Genomic DNA, 20,099 nt, shown 5'->3' with positions numbered 1-20,099 from the left:
CACCCTTTGCAGAAAAGTGAAGAGGAACTAAAAAGCCTCCTGATGAAAGTGAAAGAGGAGAGTGAAAAACTTGGTAAAGCTCAACATTCAGAAAACGAAGATCATGGCATCTGGTCCCATCACTTCATTGGAAAAAATAGATTGGGAAACAGTGGAAACAGTGTCAGACTTCATTTTTTGGGGCTCCAAAATCACTGCAGATGGTAATTGCAGCCATGTAATTAAAAGACGCTTACTCCTGGGAAGGAAAGTTATGGCCAATCTAGATAGCATATTCAAAGCAGAGACATCACTTTGCCAACAAAGGTCCTTCTAGTCAAGGCTATGGTTTTTCCAGTAGTCATGTATGGATGTGAGAGTTGGACTGTGAAGAAAGCTGAGCGCTGAAGAATTTATGCTTTTGAACTGTGATGTTGGAGTTGACTCTTGAGAGCCCCTTGGACTGCAAGGAGATCCAACGAGTTCATTCTAAAGGAGATCAGTCCTAGGTGTTCTTTGGAAGGACTGGTGCTAAAGTTGAAACTCCAATACTTTGGCCACCTCGTGCAAAGAGTTGATTCATTGGGAAAGACTCTGATGCTTGCAGGGATTGGGGGCAGGAGAGAGGGGATGACAGAGGATGAGATGGCTGGATGGCATCACCGGACTCCAATGGACATTGAGTTTGGAGTGAAGTCCAGGAGATGGTGATGGACAGGGAGGCCTGACGTGTTGCAATTCATGCAGTCGCGAAGAGTTGGACATGACTGAGCGACTGAACTGAAACTGAACTGAACTGAACTGAAGCACTATATAAATAAACTCTCAGAAATATCAATAAAGCTCAACCAGAACCACATTTCTGACACCAGGAAAGACCCTGAGTCAGAATGATTGGCCCGAAATGACCCAGAAACTAACTCCATCACCAGAGAACCTGAGACTACAAGCCATGTGGCAGAGCAGTTCTCCTGGGTTCCCTTAACCTGCTGCTCTCTACCCTGTAGCCCCTTCCCAAAAAAGCCTCTTGCTTTGTCAGCATGGAACCATTCACTTTTCAGTGTTAGACATAAGCCCACTCTCAGACCCTGCAAGGAGTCCCCTTTCTGTAACAGATGCCGACTCTTGTGGGATTTCCTCGCTGCCACTGATGCCCTGAACATTCAGGTACTTATGGACAAGCTTGTCCACTGACTGACCCGACCCAGTGGCCTAAACAGGTATTTTCTTTTCTCCTTTGTCTCCCCCCAACTCCGACAACTGGCCTGAGTGCCCTGATCTGATAAGGAACAAGTGAAAGAAAAAGGATCATTGAAAAAGCAAGAGAGTTCCAGAAAAACATCTACTTCTGCTTTATTGACTGCGCCAGAGCCTTTGACTGTATGGATCACAACAAACTGTGGAAAATTCTTCAAGAGGTGGGAATACCAGAGCACCTGACCTGCCTTTTGAGAAATCTGTATGGAGGTCAGGAAGAAACAGTTAGAACTGCACATGGAACAACAGAGTTGTTCCAAATCAGGAAAGGAGTAAATCAAGGCTATATATTATCACTCTGCTTATTTATCTTATATGCAGAGTGCATCCTGAGAAATGCTGGGCTGGAGGAAGCACAAACTGGAATCAAGATTGCTGGGAGAAATATCAATAACCTCAGATATGCAGATGACACCACCCTTATGGCAGAAAGTGAAGAAGAACTAAAGATCCTCTTGATGAAAGTGAAAGAGGAGAGTGAAAAAGTTGGCTTAAAGCTCAACATTCAGAAAACCAAGAACATGGCATCTGGTCCCATCACTTCATGGCAAATGGATGGGAAAACAATGGAAACAGGGACAGACTTTATATTCTTGGGCCCCAGAAATTACTGCAGATGGTGACTGCAGCCATGAAATTAAAAAACTCTTGCTCCTTGGAAGAAAAGTTGCGACCAACCTAGACAGCATGTTAAAAACCACAAACATTATTTTGCCAACAAAGATCTGCCTAGTCAAAGCTATGATTTTTCCAATAGTCATGTATGGATGTGAGAGTTGAACTGTAAAGAAAGCTGAGTGCCATAGAATTGATGCTTTTGATCTGTGGTGTTGGACAAGACTCTTGGTGCAAGGAGATCCAACCAGTCCATCCTAGAGGAAATCAGTCCTGAATATTCGTTGGAAGGACTGATGTTGAAGCTGAAACTCTAATCCTTTGGCCACCTGATGCAAAGAACTGAGTCACTGGAAAACACCCGGATGCTGGGAAAGATTGAAGGTGGGAGGAGAAGGGGACAACAGAGGATGAGATGGTTGCATGGCATCACCGACTCAGTGGACATGAGTTTGAGTAAACTGCAGGAGGTGGTGATGGACAGGGAGGCCTGGCGAGCTGCAGTCCATGAGGTCTCAAAGAGTCGGACACGACTGAGCGACTGAACTTAACTGAACTGAAGGAACAAGAGCTTGCGGTCTCCTGTAACCAGTGCACGTCGGCGGGTAAACAGGCGGGTATGCTGGTTTATAGGAAGGCAAGCCTGTCAGTGAGGGATCTGGCAAGAGTGCCCAGCCCAGACCCTGGCGCGAAGCCTCCAAGGGGAAACCTGGGCGGGGCCTGTCGGCGGAGGGACCGCCCAGGCAGTCAGCGCAGAGGCGCAGGTCCAGACCGCAGCTGCGGAGGTCCAGACCGCAGCTGCGGAGGTCCTGCGACCGCAGCAGCCGCCTAGCGGAAGAGGATCACAGGTTCTGACTTAGCCTCGCACTCTTGCAAAACTGCGATCCAGGTGGGAAAGGGAGAGATGGGTGACTCCAAGAGTAGTCTTGGCTTCCTCGTTTTGCTTGTGATTGTCTTGTTCAGCGGGACGTCCAGCGGTGAGTTCCGGGATGAACCTGCGGGGAAACCCGAGGAGGTTGGATGGGTTCTAACCCGGAAAGGGGATGGGTGTGGTGTCCGCGGGGTTCGCGAAACTTCTTGCAGCGTGTCGCCGTCGCCTCCTCCTCTTTCGCTTCCCTCGGCCCCTTTTCTCCTCGGAGGCTCCTGCCAGCTTCTTGCCGGCTCTACGGGACAGAACAGGGGCGTCTTGGGTGAAGTAGTGATGCCGGGAGTTTGGGAGGTGACGCTGGGAGAAGAGGGCGGCCATGACGCGGCAGGAAATGCGGTGAAACCACCCAAGGGTCCAGCCCGGCCCTGGAAAGTGGGAGCCCTGGAGCCGGGCGGTTTGGGACCAGTCGGCCTTCTCGGGGAGAAGGGACCCAGACCCACCCCGAAAAGCACACTCTCCTGCCCCGACCTGTGCAACAGAGACCCTTCTGGTCCCTCCATCTCCCGGCCCTTGAAGGACCAGCGCTCTTTCCCGGCGGTAAGTTATAAACGCAGAGCGGACCCGGGTGCCCAGGCGGCGACGGTGGCGCGCTCCTGGCTTAAACGTGCTTGAGTTGCTGTTGTCCGAGCCGCAGCTGCTGGCTCCACCCTGGTCCCCGGGCTCTAAGGCGCGGCTCCATCCGTGTTCCCTGGGCTCCACCCCCGGCCCCAGGGCTCCACCCCAGGACCCCGAGGCTCCGCTGCGCGGCTCCCCCAGGAATCCCAGGGCTCTGTGGCGCAGTTCCTTCCCCCTTCCTATGCTCCCCTGCGCGGCTCCACCCCGAACTCCGGAGGCGGAAGCTAGCCTCTTCCTGTGCAGGGACCACGTGCACTGGCCCATTGGTCTAGATGCAGAACTTTTTTATTAGAGAATTGATCCTGTTGGGCACCACGTCTATCCTTTAACCTGTTAGTACCCAGCGAAATAGATGTCCTGCCTTTCACGTGGCCTGCAGAGTCCAAGTTGAGTATAAGCAGGTTTCCAAGTAGACAGTTTCCTGGACCTTCCCCAGGTCAGCATTTCTGCTTGGTGGGGGTGGGGGTGGGGGTGCGAGGGGCACGGGGTGGAGGGATTTCCAGGCACTGTATCAGTGATTTGGCTCTAGCTTTCCTTTTCTGCAAAGTAGATGATGAGGTTCTGATACTAAATGCAGTGCTGCACTGACAGGATTAGTCTGTCTGTTGTCAGTATTAGTATTGACAGTAAGTTCTTCAAAAACTTCCCTTCTTCAAAAATTTGAAAGGAAGGAAAATGTGCTACGAAATGTGAAGGCTTGTGCTGGGCCTCAGATTCGGAGGAGAAGCCCAGTTCCAGCAGCTGGCCCAGTGTCTCACAGGGTTCCATGCAGCCCTGGGGACCTGTGTCTGACTGTCCTCTCACAGTCCCCCAGCGTCAGGGGGAAGGTGCCTGCTGAAGCCCGCTTGGAGCCAGGCAGCCACATACATCACCCAGCACCGCAGAAGCACATTATCTTCCAGAATACTGTGCCTTAGGAAAGCCATAGCATCTGAACTTTCTAAGACAGACTTAGTGATGTGGAATATTTTCTAGATATCACCTTCATTCGGTTAATCTGAAAATGTTTGTATAACTTTTGTGACCAAGAAATTTTTAAACAATGTTATAAAATAAATAGTTTTTAAGATTGTTTCAACACAAATACTTGGACTAGCTTAAGGCCAAGTGCTTTTTAGTTTCTACTTCATCAGAGTAATGTAGTTGATTCATCCTTGAATGTACCGTGAGTAGTTGCTCACTCCTGTCTGACTTTTTGGGATGCCATGGACTTATACAGGGTTGAATACTGGAGTGGATAGCCTTTCCCGTCTCTAGGGGATCTTCCCAACCCAGGGATTGAACCCAGGTCTCCCACCATGCAGGTGGATTCTTTACCATCGAAGACACCAGGGAAGCTCACGAATACTGGAGTGGGTAGCCTCTCCCTTTTCCAGGGGATCTTTCTGACCCAGGAATTGAGCTGGGGTCTCCTGCATTGCAGGTGGATTCATTACCTGCTGAGCCACCAGGAAAACCCTTAAGTTTCTTTCTTTTCTCTCTTTCTTTTTCTTTTTTTAAATATTTATCACTAGTCTTGGGAATTATTTGTCTATAAGATGAAATACTTTGTCTTAGGAAAAGAAAAATGAAAAAATGCTCTCGCCTTGTACAAGAAAAAGCAGTGCTGGAGGAAGAAAACTTAAAAGCTAGAAGAAAAAAAAGAGAAAAATACAATAGAAACATAAACTACTCTTTCATGGAAAGTTGCCTTTAAAAAACTTTTTTTAATACAGAGGAATTCTGCCTTCTTACTTTGGGGAAAGTAGGAGAGGAATTTACTGAAACATCAAAAACTTGGCAGACCCTAGCATTTCTCAGTGCCAGAAGTGGGTTTGGGTCAGGTCAATAGTAAATAATCCCTTTTACTGCACCTAGAACAGTCCTATCGGAGAAGGCAATGGCATCCCACTCCAGTACTCTTGCTTGGAAAATCCCATGGATGGAGGAGGCTGGTAGGCTGCAGTCCATGGGATCACAAAGAGTCAGACAGGACTAAGTGATTTCACTTTGACTTTTCACTTTCTTGCATCGGAGAAGGAAATGGCAACCCACTCCAGTGTTCTTGCCTGGAGAATCCCAGGGACGGGGGAGCCTGGTGGGCTGCTGTCTGTGGGGTCACACAGAGTCGGACACGACTGAAGCGACTCAGCAGCAGCAGCAGCAGCAGCAGCAGCAGCAGCAGAACAGTCCCATGCACAGAATGGGTGCCTGCGTTGTGCTGTGTAGAAAAAAGTCAGTAAACATATTTTGTGCTTATCTTCAAGGCTGGCTTAAGTATAAAATGGATTTTTTAAAACACTTGAAAAAATTAAAGAATTCAATTTATTAATAAAAAAATTACATATGCATCATGAGGAAGGCACTCAGTGCCTAGCCACTGATCAGCACCTTCCTGGAGTCAAAGCTCCTCCCAGACAGCTCAGGCTGTTACTAGTTGAAGCTGGTTATGACCCACATCCTACCACCTATGAAGGTAACAAGTGGTTGAAAAGGACAAGTTGGTTTGCTCAGGAGCCCGGGGAAAATAGTGACCTAATGTCCTCAGACCGCCTCCAAGTTTCCAGGTTAGAAACGGGCCAGAGGTGGCTGCTGCAGGGCGCATCAGCGTCTTGAGCACAGTCAGGGTGGTTGGCACAAGACAAACGTTTGAGCACCACCAAGCTTATGGTTTCAACCAGTCTGGGGGTCTTCGTGCTTGCAGCCAGCAGTTTTTATGTGCTGGGGGTCGGCTTCCTGTAGAAACATCTTGAGGCTTGTGTCAGCTCTTTGTTGTTTTTCAGGGAACTGTGAATTTCATCACACTGCTCTGTGGCTACTCACAGTCTAAATTGTTGCCAGTTTCCCAGCCTAAGGAGTATTCCTTTCTCCATCTTCACATGTTCTAATCCTTAACTCTTAAACCACCATTTTGAGACTCACAGGAGGCCTGGCTGACTAAAACTTTTCTACAAACAAGAGACAGACAGAGACCATGGCAGGGGGTCGGGGGGGGGGGGGTGGGGTCTTTCCCACTATGGCGCCCTAGAGCCATTTTGGTTACAAGACCATTTATTACCCATTTGTCCACGGTCCCAAGAATCCCAGGGCCTCCAACAGCTTCCTGTCTCTTGAAGAGAGTCTAAATATGCCCTCTCTCAACTGGCATCTTATCCCTCTGTCTGTTAACTCACCCAGCAAAACCCCCCGACCTGGCACCCAGGACTTAACTTAGGAGGGACGGGAACAGGGTTTCCCAGAGGGTGACACAGGGCTCGAGGGTGAGGCTGGACATCCCCACTTCTACCCTTTGGTCCCACATTCATAGTGTCTAGGAATTGGGACAGCAGCAGCCTATAATGGGTATTAAGGTAGGTGTTGACAGATTTTTTTTTTTTTTCTACAGAAGAAAGTAAATCTCAAGGTCTCTTTAGGCAATTTGGTATCTGTTTCTGGGTGCAAAAGGAGCTTCCATGTTTGTGGAGCACCAGAAGCCAAATATACTGTGTAAATCAACTGAGAACCAGACTTGTCCACTGTCCTGGTTTCTCACCCCAGTAAAGAGTGACCAATCCCGTAGAGAATCATCCAGGAGCTGCCTCAGTCGTCTGTTTATGAACCAGAAACTTACCCTCTCCTGCCTTGTAGCTTCTGGTGGTGGGACTGTGATAGGAGTGTGGATCTGGCTGTTATGGGCTAATGCACCCCCTCTGCTGTAGACTGGCTTCCTTGGTTCAAGGAGCCATAGGGGACACTGCATGAAGCCACAGGTGTGAGCAGTGGATAGTGGCCCTGTATCAACTCTGGTGTCAGGCCTAGGTCCCCTGCTGGTACATCTTATTTGTTCCCTGTGGCCCTGGTTATGCCAAGCCACATAATCACTTCTATCTTATGACGGCCGGCCTATCTGAACTAATGATTAGGAGTTGGTGAACCCAGATCATGCTGGGCAACTCTGACATTCCATGACCAGAGGCCTCATCTCTGCCAGGCCGCAGGACCATACCAGGAGCCACACTGAATGGTATGGGCTTTCTCACTGCAAGTGGTGTGTCCTTTCTTCAGGACACTAGGAGTCTGTGTGGTGAGCCTCCAAGTAAAATGCCACATACAGCATGTAGCCCCTTTCCAAACACAGATAGCTGTGACGTCATGGGTTCTGTTGGGTCATCTGCCCAAGAAGCAGATCCAGCCACACTCATCATTCATCAATTGTGACTGCTTTTGTGCCAGGACAGCAGTTGCAGCAGAGACCTAGGGTCTGTGAAGCCTGAAATGTTTCATATGTACCGTTAGAGGAAACCTAGGACCTCAGTGGTAATTCAGTGGAGATAAGATAGGGACCCCAGCTCTGTAGGCCTAGGGAGACTGTAGGTTGGTACTCATTTCCATGATTTCCTCCAGGAGATGATATTATTTACACGTAGTATCGGGATGGGGAGTCAGGGTCAGAAGAGTGAATGTGGAATTCACGACTACGGTACCCTCACCCATGGTAGTTTACTAACAACACAGACTGTCCATTCATGTCAGAAGTCCAGGACATGTGCAATGGACAGTGAGTGGATCTGTGGCCCCAGAGATAACCACTGTTAGCAGGACCTGGGACATGTTACTATTAATTGCCTGGTCCTTGGAGCATCACTTCACAGCAAGGGGGCAATGATCATGCTACAGTCCTGTGCTTGGTGTTAGTAACACACTGGGTCCCATATGAATGTGGGAGTAGTTTCTCCTTCTGCAGTTCCAGCTCACTTCAGTCACTCAGTCATGTCTGACTCTTTGTGACCCCATGGACTGCAGCACGTCAAGCTTCCCTGTCCATCACCAACTCCCAGAGCTTACTCAAACTCATGTGCATCGTGTCAGTAATGCCATCCAGCCATCTCATCCTCTGTTGTCCACTTCTCCTCTGGCCTTCAATCCTTCCCAGCATCACGGTCTTTTCCAATGAGTCAATTCTTCGCATCAGGTGGCCAAAGTATTGGACTGACTTACCCCAGTAAATAACCATGTGGCTCATTGGGAGAGAATGGAAGGACTTCTGCACTTGCTGTGGTGATGAAAGGGCCCTCCTCACTGGGACGGGACTTCTTTCTCTGGTGATGCCTTCTGAGAATTAGCTCAGTTCTGGAAATTTTGGTAGGGATGTTTGGGAGGGATGGCTGCTTTCAGCCTGCTGATCATCCAGTCTTGTGTTTGTCTCTCCTTGGTTTCTGTCAATCAAGCAGTTTGCATCCAGGTTCACTGACCATCTCTCTGTCTCTAGGATCACCCTGTGCTCTGAGCCAGCATTGTGGTCTTGGCAGTCAGGCCCTGGTTGGCATTGCGACTCTCTAGTCACTTTCAGCTTCCCTGATAGCTCAGTTGGTGAAGAATCTGCTTGCAACACAGGAGACCCCAGTTTGATTCCTGGGTTAGGAAGATCCGCTGGAGAAGGGATAGGCTACCCACTCCAGTATTCTTGGGCTTCCCTTGTGGCTCAGCTGGTAAATAATCCACCTGCAGTGTGGGAGACCTGGGTTCGATCCCTGAATTGGGAAGATCCTCTGGAGAAGAGAAAGGCTACCCACCACAGTATTCTAGCCTGGAGAATTCCATGGACTATATAGTCCATGGGGGTCACAAGAGTCAGACACGACTAGTGACTTTCACCAATCACTTTGACCATTGTACCATCTTTGCTCCTGACATACAACACTCCACCTGGAATCTGATTTTTCCCCATTTTCCATCCTGTTCCTGCCGGAAGCCGATGGAAACATGGTCTCCTACCACTATCCCTGATTTCCACAAAAGTCAACCTAGAGCTATTGGAGATGCTTCTCATCCATGCTTTCCTCTCGGGCTCGATAGACTCCATCAGGCTTTCCCATGACGCCTGGTAGCCTGGACACTTTCCCTCCCTTTCATTCCCTGTCTGACCTGGCAGATTCACTTCTCTGAGCCTTGGATCCCCTCCTCTACCACCTGCCTCGGAAGTTCTGGACGTTCTCTTTCATGCCATGTGGGCCAGACCTTTCTCCAGGCTTCCAAGACCCATCCTAGTGGGAGATCAGCAGTGTCTCCCCAGCCTTGCTATGTCCTGTGACCCGTAACTATTAACTCTTCCTTCTCCAACTTGGGGTTCTGTGCTCACCTGTCGCCTCTTTGCCCCTCTCCCTGTGATCCTGCTTCCTCAGGGGCATCCCCACAGGCTCCCCATCTCTCACAGGACACGGGGTTAGATTCTGACTGCCCGCTGTCATCTAGACTTTTCCTGCAGAGCAGCCTGGCACGTCTCTGCAAAGGTTATGATGCTGGGAATGGACCTGGTGGACAAGGGGACACAGCCAGGATGTGTGATCTTTGCCAGGCAGGGGACTCCTCCTTCTCCACAAGGAGAGGAGGGGCAATGGCTGTATGGTGTGTGTTGTGGGATGTCATTGCTCTGTCAGCCCGCCCTGCACTTTACTCTACTCTCAGAAGCCATAGCATCTGAACTTTCTAAGACAGACTTAGTGATGTGGAATATTTTCTAGATATCACCTTCATTAGGTTGAACTGAAAATGTTTGTATAACTTTTGTGACCAAGAAATTTTTAAACAATGTTATAAAATAAATAGTTTTTAAGATTGTTTCAACACAAATACTTGGACTAGCTTAAGGCCAAGTGCTTTTTAGTTTCTACTTCATCAGAGTAATGTAGTTGATTCATCCTTGAATGTGCCGTGAGGAGTTGCTCACTCCTGTCTGACTTTTTGGGATGCCATGGACTTATACAGGGTTGAATACTGGAGTGGATAGCCTTTCCCGTCTCTAGGGGATCTTCCCAACCCAGGGATTGAACCCAGGTCTCCCACCATGCAGGTGGATTCTTTACCATCGAAGACACCAGGGAAGCTCACGAATACTGGAGTGGGTAGCCTCTCCCTTTTCCAGGGGATCTTTCTGACCCAGGAATTGAGCTGGGGTCTCCTGCATTGCAGGTGGATTCATTACCTGCTGAGCCACCAGGAAAACCCTTAAGTTTCTTTCTTTTCTCTCTTTCTTTTTCTTTTTTTAAATATTTATCACTAGTCTTGGGAATTATTTGTCTATAAGATGAAATACTTTGTCTTAGGAAAAGAAAAATGAAAAAATGCTCTCGCCTTGTACAAGAAAAAGCAGTGCTGGAGGAAGAAAACTTAAAAGCTAGAAGAAAAAAAAAAGAGAAAAATACAATAGAAACATAAACTACTCTTTCATGGAAAGTTGCCTTTAAAAAAATTTTTTTAATACAGAGGAATTCTGCCTTCTTACTTTGGGGAAAGTAGGAGAGGAATTTACTGAAACATCAAAAACTTGGCAGACCCTAGCATTTCTCAGTGCCAGAAGTGGGTTTGGGTCAGGTCAATAGTAAATAATCCCTTTTACTGCACCTAGAACAGTCCTATCAGAGAAGGCAATGGCACCCCACTCCAGTACTCTTGCCTGGAAAATCCCATGGATGGAGGAGGCTGGTAGGCTGCAGTCCATGGGATCTCGAAGAGTCGGACATGACTGAGCGACTTCACTTTCACTTTTCACTTTCATGCATTGGACAAGGAAATGGCAACCCACTCCAGTGTTCTTGCCTGGAGAATCCCAGGGACGGGGGAGCCTGGTGGGCTGCTGACTGTGGGGTCGCACAGAGTCGGACACGACTGAAGCGACTCAGCAGCAGCAGCAGCAGCAGCAGCAGCAGAACAGTCCCATGCACAGAATGGGTGCCTGCGTTGCGCTGTGTAGGAAAAAGTAAGCAAACATATTTTGTGCCTATCTTCAAGGCTGGCTTAAGTATAAAATGGATTTTTTAAAACACTTGAAAAAATTAAAGAATTCAATTTATTAATAAAAAAATTACATATGCATCATGAGGAAGGCACTCAGTGCCTAGCCACTGATCAGCACCTTCCTGGAGTCAAAGCTCCTCCCAGACAGCTCAGGCTGTTACTAGTTGAAGCTGGTTATGACCCACATCCTACCACCTATGAAGGTAACAAGTGGTTGAAAAGGACAAGTTGGTTTGCTCAGGAGCCCGGGGAAAATAGTGACCTAATGTCCTCAGACTGCCTCCAAGTTTCCAGGTTAGAAACGGGCCAGAGGTGGCTGCTGCAGGGCGCATCAGCGTCTTGAGCACAGTCAGGGTGGTTGGCACAAGACAAACGTTTGAGCACCACCAAGCTTATGGTTTCAACCAGTCTGGGGGTCTTCGTGCTTGCAGCCAGCAGTTTTTATGTGCTGGGGGTCTGCTTCCTGTAGAAACAACTTGAGGCTTGTGTCAGCTCTTTGTTGTCTTTCAGGGAACTGTGAATTTCATGACACTGCTCTGTGGCTACTCACAGTCTAAATTGTTGCCAGTTTCCCAGCCTAAGCAGTATTCCTTTCTCCATCTTCACATGTTCTAATCCTTAACTCTTAAACCACCATTTTGAGACTCACAGGAGGCCTGGCTGACTAAAACTTTTCTACAAACAAGAGGCAAACAGAGACCATGGCGGGCGGTGGGGGGGTGGGGTCTTTCCCACTATGGCGCCCTAGAGTCCTTTTGGTTACAAGACCATTTATTACCCATTTGTCCACGGTCCCAAGTAGCCCAGGGCCTCCAACAGCTTCCTGTCTCTTGAAGAGAGTCTAAACATGCCCTCTCTCAACTGGCATCTTATCCCTCTGTCTGATAACTCACCCAGCAAAACCCCCCGACCTGGCACCCAGGACTTAACTTAGGAGGGACGGGAACAGGGTTTCCCAGAGGGTGACACAGGGCTCGAGGGTGAGGCTGGGCATCCCCACTTCTACCCTTTGGTCCCACATTCATAGTGTCTAGGAATTGGGACAGTAGCAGCCTATAATGGTTATTCAGGTAGGTGTTGACAGATTTTTTTTTTCTACAGAAGAAAGTAAATCTCAAGGTCTCTTTAGGCAATTTGGTATCTGTTTCTGGGTGCAAAAGGAGCTTCCATGTTTGTGGAGCACCAGAAGCCAAATATACTGTGTAAATCAACTGAGAACCAGACTTGTCCACTGTCCTGGTTTCTCACCCCAGTAAAGAGTGACCAATCCCGTAGAGAATCATCCAGTAGGTGCCTCAGTCGTCTGTTTATGAACCAGAAACTTACCCTCTCCTGCCTTGTAGCTTCTGGTGGTGGGAATGTGAAAGGAGTGTGGATCTGGCTGTTATGGGCTAATGCACCCCCTCTACTGTAGACTGGCTTCCTTGGTGCAAGGAGCCGTAGGGGACACTGCATGAAGCCACAGGTGTGAGCAGGGGATAGTGGCCCTGTATCAACTCTGGTGTCAGGCCTAGGTCCCCTGCTGGTACATCTTATTTGTTCCCTGTGGCCCTGGTTATGCCAAGCCACATAATCACTTCTATCCTATGATGGCTGGCCTATCTGAACTAATGGTTAGGGGTTGGTGAACCCAGATCATACTGGGCAACTCTGACATTCCATGACCAGAGGCCTCATCTCTGCCAGGCCCAGGACCATACCAGGAGCCACACTGAGTGGTATGGGCTTTCTCACTGCAAGTGGTGTGTCCTTTCTTCAGGACACTAGGAGTCTGTGTGGTGAGCCTCCAAGTAAAATGCCACATACAGCATGTAGCCCCTTTCCAAACACAGATAGCTGTGACGTCATGGGTTCTGTTGGGTCATCTGCCCAAGAAGCAGATCCAGCCACACTCATCATTCATCAATTGTGACTGCTTTTGTGCCAGGACAGCAGTTGCAGCAGAGACCTAGGGTCTGAAGCCTGAAATGTTTCATATGTACCATTAGAGGAAACCTAGGACCTCAGTGGTAATTCAGTGGAGATAAGATAGGGACCACAGCCCTGCAGGCCTAGGGAGACTGTAGGTTGGTACTCATTTCCATGATTTCCTCCAGGAGATGATATTGTTTACACATAGTATCGGGATGGGGAGTCAGGGTCAGAAGAGTGAATGTGGAATTCATGACTATGGTACCCTCACCCATGGTAGTTTACTAACAACACAGACTGTCCATTCATGTCAGAAGTCCAGGACATGTGCAATGAACACTGAGTGGATCTGTGGACCCAGAGATAACCACTGTTAGCAGGACCTGGACATGTTACTATTAATTGCCTGGTCCTTGGAGCATCACTTCACAGCACGGGGGCCATGATCATGCTACAGTCCTGTGCTTGGTGTTAGTAACACACTGGGTCCCATATGAATGTGGGAGTAGTTTCTCCTTCTGCAGTTCCAGCTCATTTCAGTCACTCAGTCATGTCTGACTCTTTGTGACCCCATGGACTGCAGCCCGTCAAGCTTCCCTGTCCATCACCAACTCCCAGAGCTTACTCAAACTCATGTGCATCGTGTCGGTAATGCCATCCAGCCATCTCATGCTCTGTTGTCCACTTCTCCTCTGGCCTTCAATCCTTCCCAGCATCACGGTCTTTTCCAGTGAGTCAATTCTTCGCATCAGGTGGCCAAAGTATTGGACTGACTTACCCCAGTAAATAACCATGTGGCTCATTGGGAGAGAATGGAAGGACTTCTGCACTTGCTGTGGTGATGAAAGGGCCCTCCTCACTGGGACGGGACTTCTTTCTCTGGTGATGCCTTCTGAGAATTAGCTTAGTTCTGGAAATTTTGGTAGGGATGTTTGGGAGGGATGGCTGCTTTCAGCCTGCTGATCATCCAGTCTTGTGTTTGTCTCTCCTTGGTTTCTGTCAATCAAGCAGTTTGCATCCAGGTTCACTGACCATCTCTCTGTCTCTAGGATCACCCTGTGCTCTGAGCCAGCATTGTGGTCTCGGCAGTCAGGCCCTGGTTGGCATTGGGACTCTCTAGTCACTTTCAGCTTCCCTAATAGCTCAGTTGGTGAAGAATCTGCCTGCAACACAGGAGACCCCAGTTTGATTCCTGGGTTAGGAAGATCCGCTGGAGAAGGGATAGGCTACCCACTCCAGTATTCTTGGGCTTCCCTTGTGGCTCACTGGTAAAGAATCCACCTGCCATGGGGGAGACCTGGGTTCGATCCCTGAATTGGGAAGATCCTCTGGAGAAGAGATAGGCTACCCACCACAGTATTCTAGCCTGGAGAATTCCATGGACTATATAGTCCATGGGGGTCACAAGAGTCAGACACGACTAGCGACTTTCACTAATCACTTTGACCATTGTACCAACTTTGCTCCTGACATAAAACACTCCACCTGGAATCTGATTTTTCCCCATTTTCCATCCTGTTCCTGCCGGAAGCCGATGGAAACACGGTCTCCTACCACTATCCCTGATTTCCACAAAAGTCAACCTTGAGCTATTGGAGATGCTTCTCATCCATGCTTTCCTCTCGGGCTCGATAGACTCCATCAGGCTTTCCCGTGACGCCTGGTAGCCTGGACACTTTCCCTCCCTTTCATTCCCTGTCTGCCCTGGCAGATTCACTTCTCTGAGCCTTGGATCCCCTCCTCTACCACCTGCCTCAGAAGTTCTGGACGTTCTCTTTCATGCCATGTGGGCCAGACCTTTCTCCAGGCTTCCAAGACCCATCCTAGTGGGAGATCAGCAGTGTCTCCCCAGCCTTGCTATGTCCTGTGACCTGTAATTATTAACTCTTCCTTCTCCAACTTGGGGTTCTGTGCTCACCTGTCGCCTCTTTGCCCCTCTCCCTGTGATCCTGCTTCCTCAGGGGCATCCCCACAGGTTCCCCATCTCTCACAGGACACGGGGTTAGATTCTGACTGCCCGCTGTCATCTAGACTTTTCCTGCAGAGCAGCCTGGCACGTCTCTGCAAAGGTTATGATGCTGGAAATGGACCTGGTGGACAAGGGGACACAGCCAGGATGTGTGATCTTTGCCAGGCAGGGGACTCCTCCTTCTCCACAAGGAGAGGAGGGGCACTGGCTGTATGGTGTGTGTTGTGGGGTGTCATTGCTCTGTCAGCCCGCCCTGCACTTTACTCGGCTCTCACATAACTGGGGGAAGGGGCCTCAGGGTCTTTTTTTCCCCAACCTCACCCTCACTGTGTTTTGCCTTCACAGACCCTCATTCTCTTTCCTATAATTTCACCATCGATCCTTGGCCCAGAGATGATCAGCCATGGTGTGAGGTTCAAGGAGAAGTTGACCAAAAGGTCTTTCTTTCCTATGACTGTGGTACAGCTAAGATCAAGTACATGAGTCCATTGGGAGAGGAAGTGAAAAGTATGAGCGCCTGGGAAGCACAGACTGTCACACTCAGAGACACTGGAGACTTGCTCCAGGGGCAGATGCCTGACGTTACACCGGAGAAACACACAGACAAGGGTGAGTTAGAAAATCCAAATGCGGGAGAAGTAGACTGGGGGCTTAGCTGAATCCACTCTTTTCTGGTAAAAAAAAAAAAAAAAAAATTGGATATTGTCCTTCCCTAGTAGTCCAGTGGAAAGAGCAGCTGTTGCAGGAGAGACCAGGGCCAGATTAGCTGGGCCCAGGGGAGGTGGACCCAGGTGGGTAAGAATCTGTCAAGCCCAGAGGCTGAGCTCTTTCTTTCCTTCCGTGGGATCAGGCCCTCTGACCCTGCAGGCCAGGATGACATGCTGGCGTGAAGACAATGGACACACCAGTGCATCCTGGGAGTTTGGCTTCAATGGACAGCTGTGCCTCCTCTTTGATTCAGAGAATGGACACTGGACAGTGGTTTATCCTGGAGGGAGACAGATGAAAGAGAAATGGGAGAATGACAGGGCTGTGACGGACTTCTTCAGGACGGTCTCCATGGGAGACTGTCGGGCCTGGCTTCAGGCTTTCTTGGTGCACTGGGAGAAAATGTTGAAGAGCTTGGGTAAGTGAGAAGAGTAGGAAAAAGTAGTCGTCCTCTCATGGTGACATGGACCCACTCCTGTGTGTGTGTGTGTGTGTGTGTGTGTGTGTGTGTGTGAGTTTGAGAATGTGATCCATCAGAGGTGAGGTGTTCCTGGGAGAGCAATGGCCCGGGGATGCTCTGTCATCCTCCTTCCTCTTCCACTCCTGACGTCTTTCCTCACAGCACAGGCCTTTGGAAGACTGAACATGGATTTTTGCTGATCCCAAACCTGTAGACATCTTTTTGATTTCTGGAATTTATTTCTCACTGTACCCTCTTTCCAGAATCTTTCAAATGTCATCAATACTACTTCTGGAAATCCTTCAATACCACCTCTGCTGTAGCTCCTGAGGACTGCCTTCTTAGGTCACCATCACTGATGTCACAGCGGGACTGAGTGGCTGTGTTGGAAACCTTGCTCCCCCATTAGCTGTCAGAGCCCCGTGAGGACTGGGCTCCTCCCTTCCCCCCGTCTGGCCTGAGGATCTATCACAGGGGCCTCCATGGGATGGGTGCAAGCTGTCTGCACAGTAGGAGTACTGAGTCAGGGGGGCGAGGAGGCATCTGCTGAGTTTGTGGTCTGGACAAGGGTTTCACTCTTACTCTCCTTGCAGCACCACCGACCACAGTCCCCACTGCAGTGCAGCCCACAGCCCCAGCCAACAACCACATAACCGAGATCATCGTTGTGGTTCTCGCCGTTTTCGTCATAATAAGCATCGTAGCCTTGATCCTTTGCATGAAGAGGTACTGAGGGCAGAAGTCAGAGGGAAGGCAGGGGCACGGGGCCTGGCGTAAAGACGGAGGGAAATCCCAGCCAAGATCTGCCCCTCACTGAACCTCCTCATCCTGCAAATGAGTAGGTGAACAAGGCCTCATATAACCTGAGAGCAAGAATTCCCTAGACAAGCTCAGGCCTCAGTACTGATAGGTCCTCACTGTCAGATGACAGTGGGAAGTAGGGGGCGGCTGGGGGCCTGTTGGAAGTTAAAAGGGTTTAGCCAAGTCCCCTGACTGAGCACACACTGCTGGCTGGCAGGGCTCCCAGTTGGTGGTGTGAGAACAGCAGGCACTCGGCGAGGGAAGGACTCAGGGGAGCTGAGAGCAGCATGGGGCTCCACATGATGTGTCAGCGGAAAGGGGACCCACCCAGGGGCCAAGATGAGAGGGGCTGGGCTCTCATCCCAGGAGGAGGGTATGGGAAGGCCTTTGCAGACCCACCTCCAAAGGCCTGTTCTCACAGGAAGTGGCCTGGGTCAAGTAGGCAAGGCAGGAGACCCACAGCAGAGACTGTGGGAAGGGCTGAGGCCAGGCCTGTGCTCCTGGAGCAGCAGCAGTTGTGACTCAGCCTGTGGCCTGCACGTCACCAGCCTCCTGGGGACCCAGAGCTCCATCGCCAAGCGGCCCTGCCTTGAGCAGAGGTGCCTGGGGATGGTGGGCCTGAGCTGGGGTGGAAGCGCCCAACTGGGGGGACCAGGAAGAGATGGGAGCAGGGACCCTGGTCCTGAGAGCTGTGTGTGCTGCTCAGAGGCTGGAGGGGCACGAAGGAAGGCGTTTGCCTGCAGCCCCCAAGGCTGTCAGGAAGCAAGTCCCCTCCTCTTGGGACCTGGTCCCTGGTCCTTTAGGCCCTCTTCGGGGAGGATCTGGACCTGAGTAAAGGGAGCAGATTGATTCCTCACTGGCTCCAGTCCTGAGCCTGAGCAGGGGGGCCTGGGGTGACTCTGTGATGCAGGAAGGAAGGAGGAGGTGACAAGAAGCTGCTGGGCCTGGGGTGGGGTTGGGGGTGGGGGACATAGGAGTCCCTCAGTGAAGGCAGGGCTGGGGGACTGGGGAGGGGCAGTCCCAGGAAAGTGAAAGGTGTTTCTCAGCCTCCTGGACCAAGGCCTCTTTCTTTTCTGCAGGAGACGGTGCTCCCAGGAAGTGCGGCAGGTGCGCTGTTGGCCTGAGGACTCAGTCTCTGCTTGGCCGCCTTTGTTCTCCTGCATTCACTTTAGAGGCAAGAGATGAGACCCAGGAATTCGGAGCCTCCCTTCCTGTTATGATGACAAGGTGGCTGCACTGTTACTCCAGGTTGTTTCTTGACTTCCTACTTTTGCATTCCAGTCCCCTATACTGAAAAAGACATCTTTTGGGGGTGTTAGTTCTAAAAGGTCTTGTAGGTCTTCATAGAACCGTTCAACTTCAGCTTCTTCAGTGTTACTGGTTGGGGCATAGGCTTGGATTACTGTGATATTGAATGGCTTGCCTTGGAAACGAACAGAGATTATTCTGTCGTTTTTGAGATTGCATCCAAGTACTGCATTTCGGACTCTTGTTGACCATGATGGCTACTCCATTTCTTAGAGGGATTCCTGCCCGCAGTAGTAGATATAATGGTCATCTGAGTTAAATTTACCCATTCCAGTCCATTTAAGTTCGCTGATTCCTAGAATGTCGACATTCACTCTTGCCATCTCTTGTCTGACCACTTCCAATTTGCCTTGATTCATGGACCTGACATTCCAGGTTCCTATGCAATATTGCTCTTTACAGCATGGGGCCTTGCTCATATCACCAGTACATCCACAGCTAGGTATTGTTTTTGCATTGGCTCCATCCCTTCACTCTTTCTGGAGTTATTTCTCCACTGATCTCCAGTAGCTTATTGGACACCTACTGACCTGGGGAGTTCCTCTTTCAGTATCCTATCATTTTGCCTTTCCATTCTGTTCATGGGGTTCTCAAGGTAAGAATACTGAAGTGGTTAGCCATTCCCTTCTCCAGTGGACCACATTCTGTCAGACCTCTTCACCATGACCTGCCTGTCTTGGGTTGCCCCGCGGGCATGGCTTAGTTTCATTGAGTTTGACAAGGCTGTGGTCCTAGTGTGATTAGATTAACTAGTTTTCTGTGAGTATGGATTTAGTGTGTCTGCCCTCTGATGCCCTCTTGCAAGCCCTACCATCTTACTTGAGTTTCTCTTACCTTGGGCGTGGGGTATCTCTTCAGGGCTGCTCCAGCAAAGCACAGCCGCTGCTCCTTACCTTGGATGAGGGCTATCTCCTCACTGCCGCCCTTCCTGACCTTCAACGTGGGGTAGCTCCTCTAGGCCCTCCTGTGCCCGCGCAGCCACCGCTCCTTGGACGTGGGGTTGCTCTTCCCGGCCGCCGCCCCTGACCTTGGACTCAGGGTAGCTCTTCCCGGCTGTTCCTGCATGTTCGCAGCCTGGCACTCTCGACCGCTGCCCCAACCTCGGCCGTGGGGTAGCTCCTCTTGACCGTGCTTAGTGCACCCTGTCGCAGCCGCCTGCGCTTAGTGAGTAGTTGAAGCAAATTCTGGAAAAAGGATACAAAGAAATGAAAAACCCAACTGCCACTTTTGAAGAACCCAGAGCAAAAGCAGGATGCCTCATATGCCCCCAGAACACAACAACACTTAAGGGTTCAGCCAGTCACCTAGCCATCCCTCTGACTGACCCCTGGACACACCCTTCCCATCACCCCATAGAAGGAACCAGCTCGCCCCGCCCCCTCGGGGAGTGGGCACCCAAGGAAACTGTCATTTGTCCTCTCTCCCCTCTGCTGCAGTAGTGGCCCCAATAAAGCCTTGCCTCAATTTCTCTTCATTAAGAAATTTGATTAATTTCTATTATCTGGCCTCTGATTGATTTATACTGATTAAGGAAACCAAGAGCCTGGTGTGTAGCAATTTGGGAACAAGAGACACATGGGGGCTGGGAGGAGGACAGTGTTAGGGACCAAACGACGGGCTCTAGGACCTGAGTCATGTTTACCAGAAAAAGACAGGACATGCGCTCATCCTGCCTGGCCAATCATGTAACGCCAGCTACTCCTGTAACTGAGACAAAGAACTGCCTGTATATAAGCCGCCATACTCCTTTGTTCGGGGCTCTTGTCGGATTCCACTGTGCTGGAAGAGACTTGGGC

The 20,099-nt window shown here is 50.0% G+C and overlaps 1 pseudogene; it reads left to right on the top strand.

The window, feature by feature from the left end:
• Positions 1-2,490: 2,490 nt before the first annotated feature.
• Positions 2,491-18,341, top strand: LOC102189387 (annotated as a pseudogene).
• The last annotated feature ends 1,758 nt before the right edge of the window (positions 18,342-20,099 follow it).

Source organism: Capra hircus, unplaced genomic scaffold (genome assembly GCF_001704415.2).
Source record: "Capra hircus breed San Clemente unplaced genomic scaffold, ASM170441v1, whole genome shotgun sequence".
Taxonomy (NCBI): domain Eukaryota; kingdom Metazoa; phylum Chordata; class Mammalia; order Artiodactyla; family Bovidae; genus Capra; species Capra hircus.
Note: the sequence above shows the minus strand (reverse complement) of the source record. Positions and strands in the feature narration are given on the sequence as shown.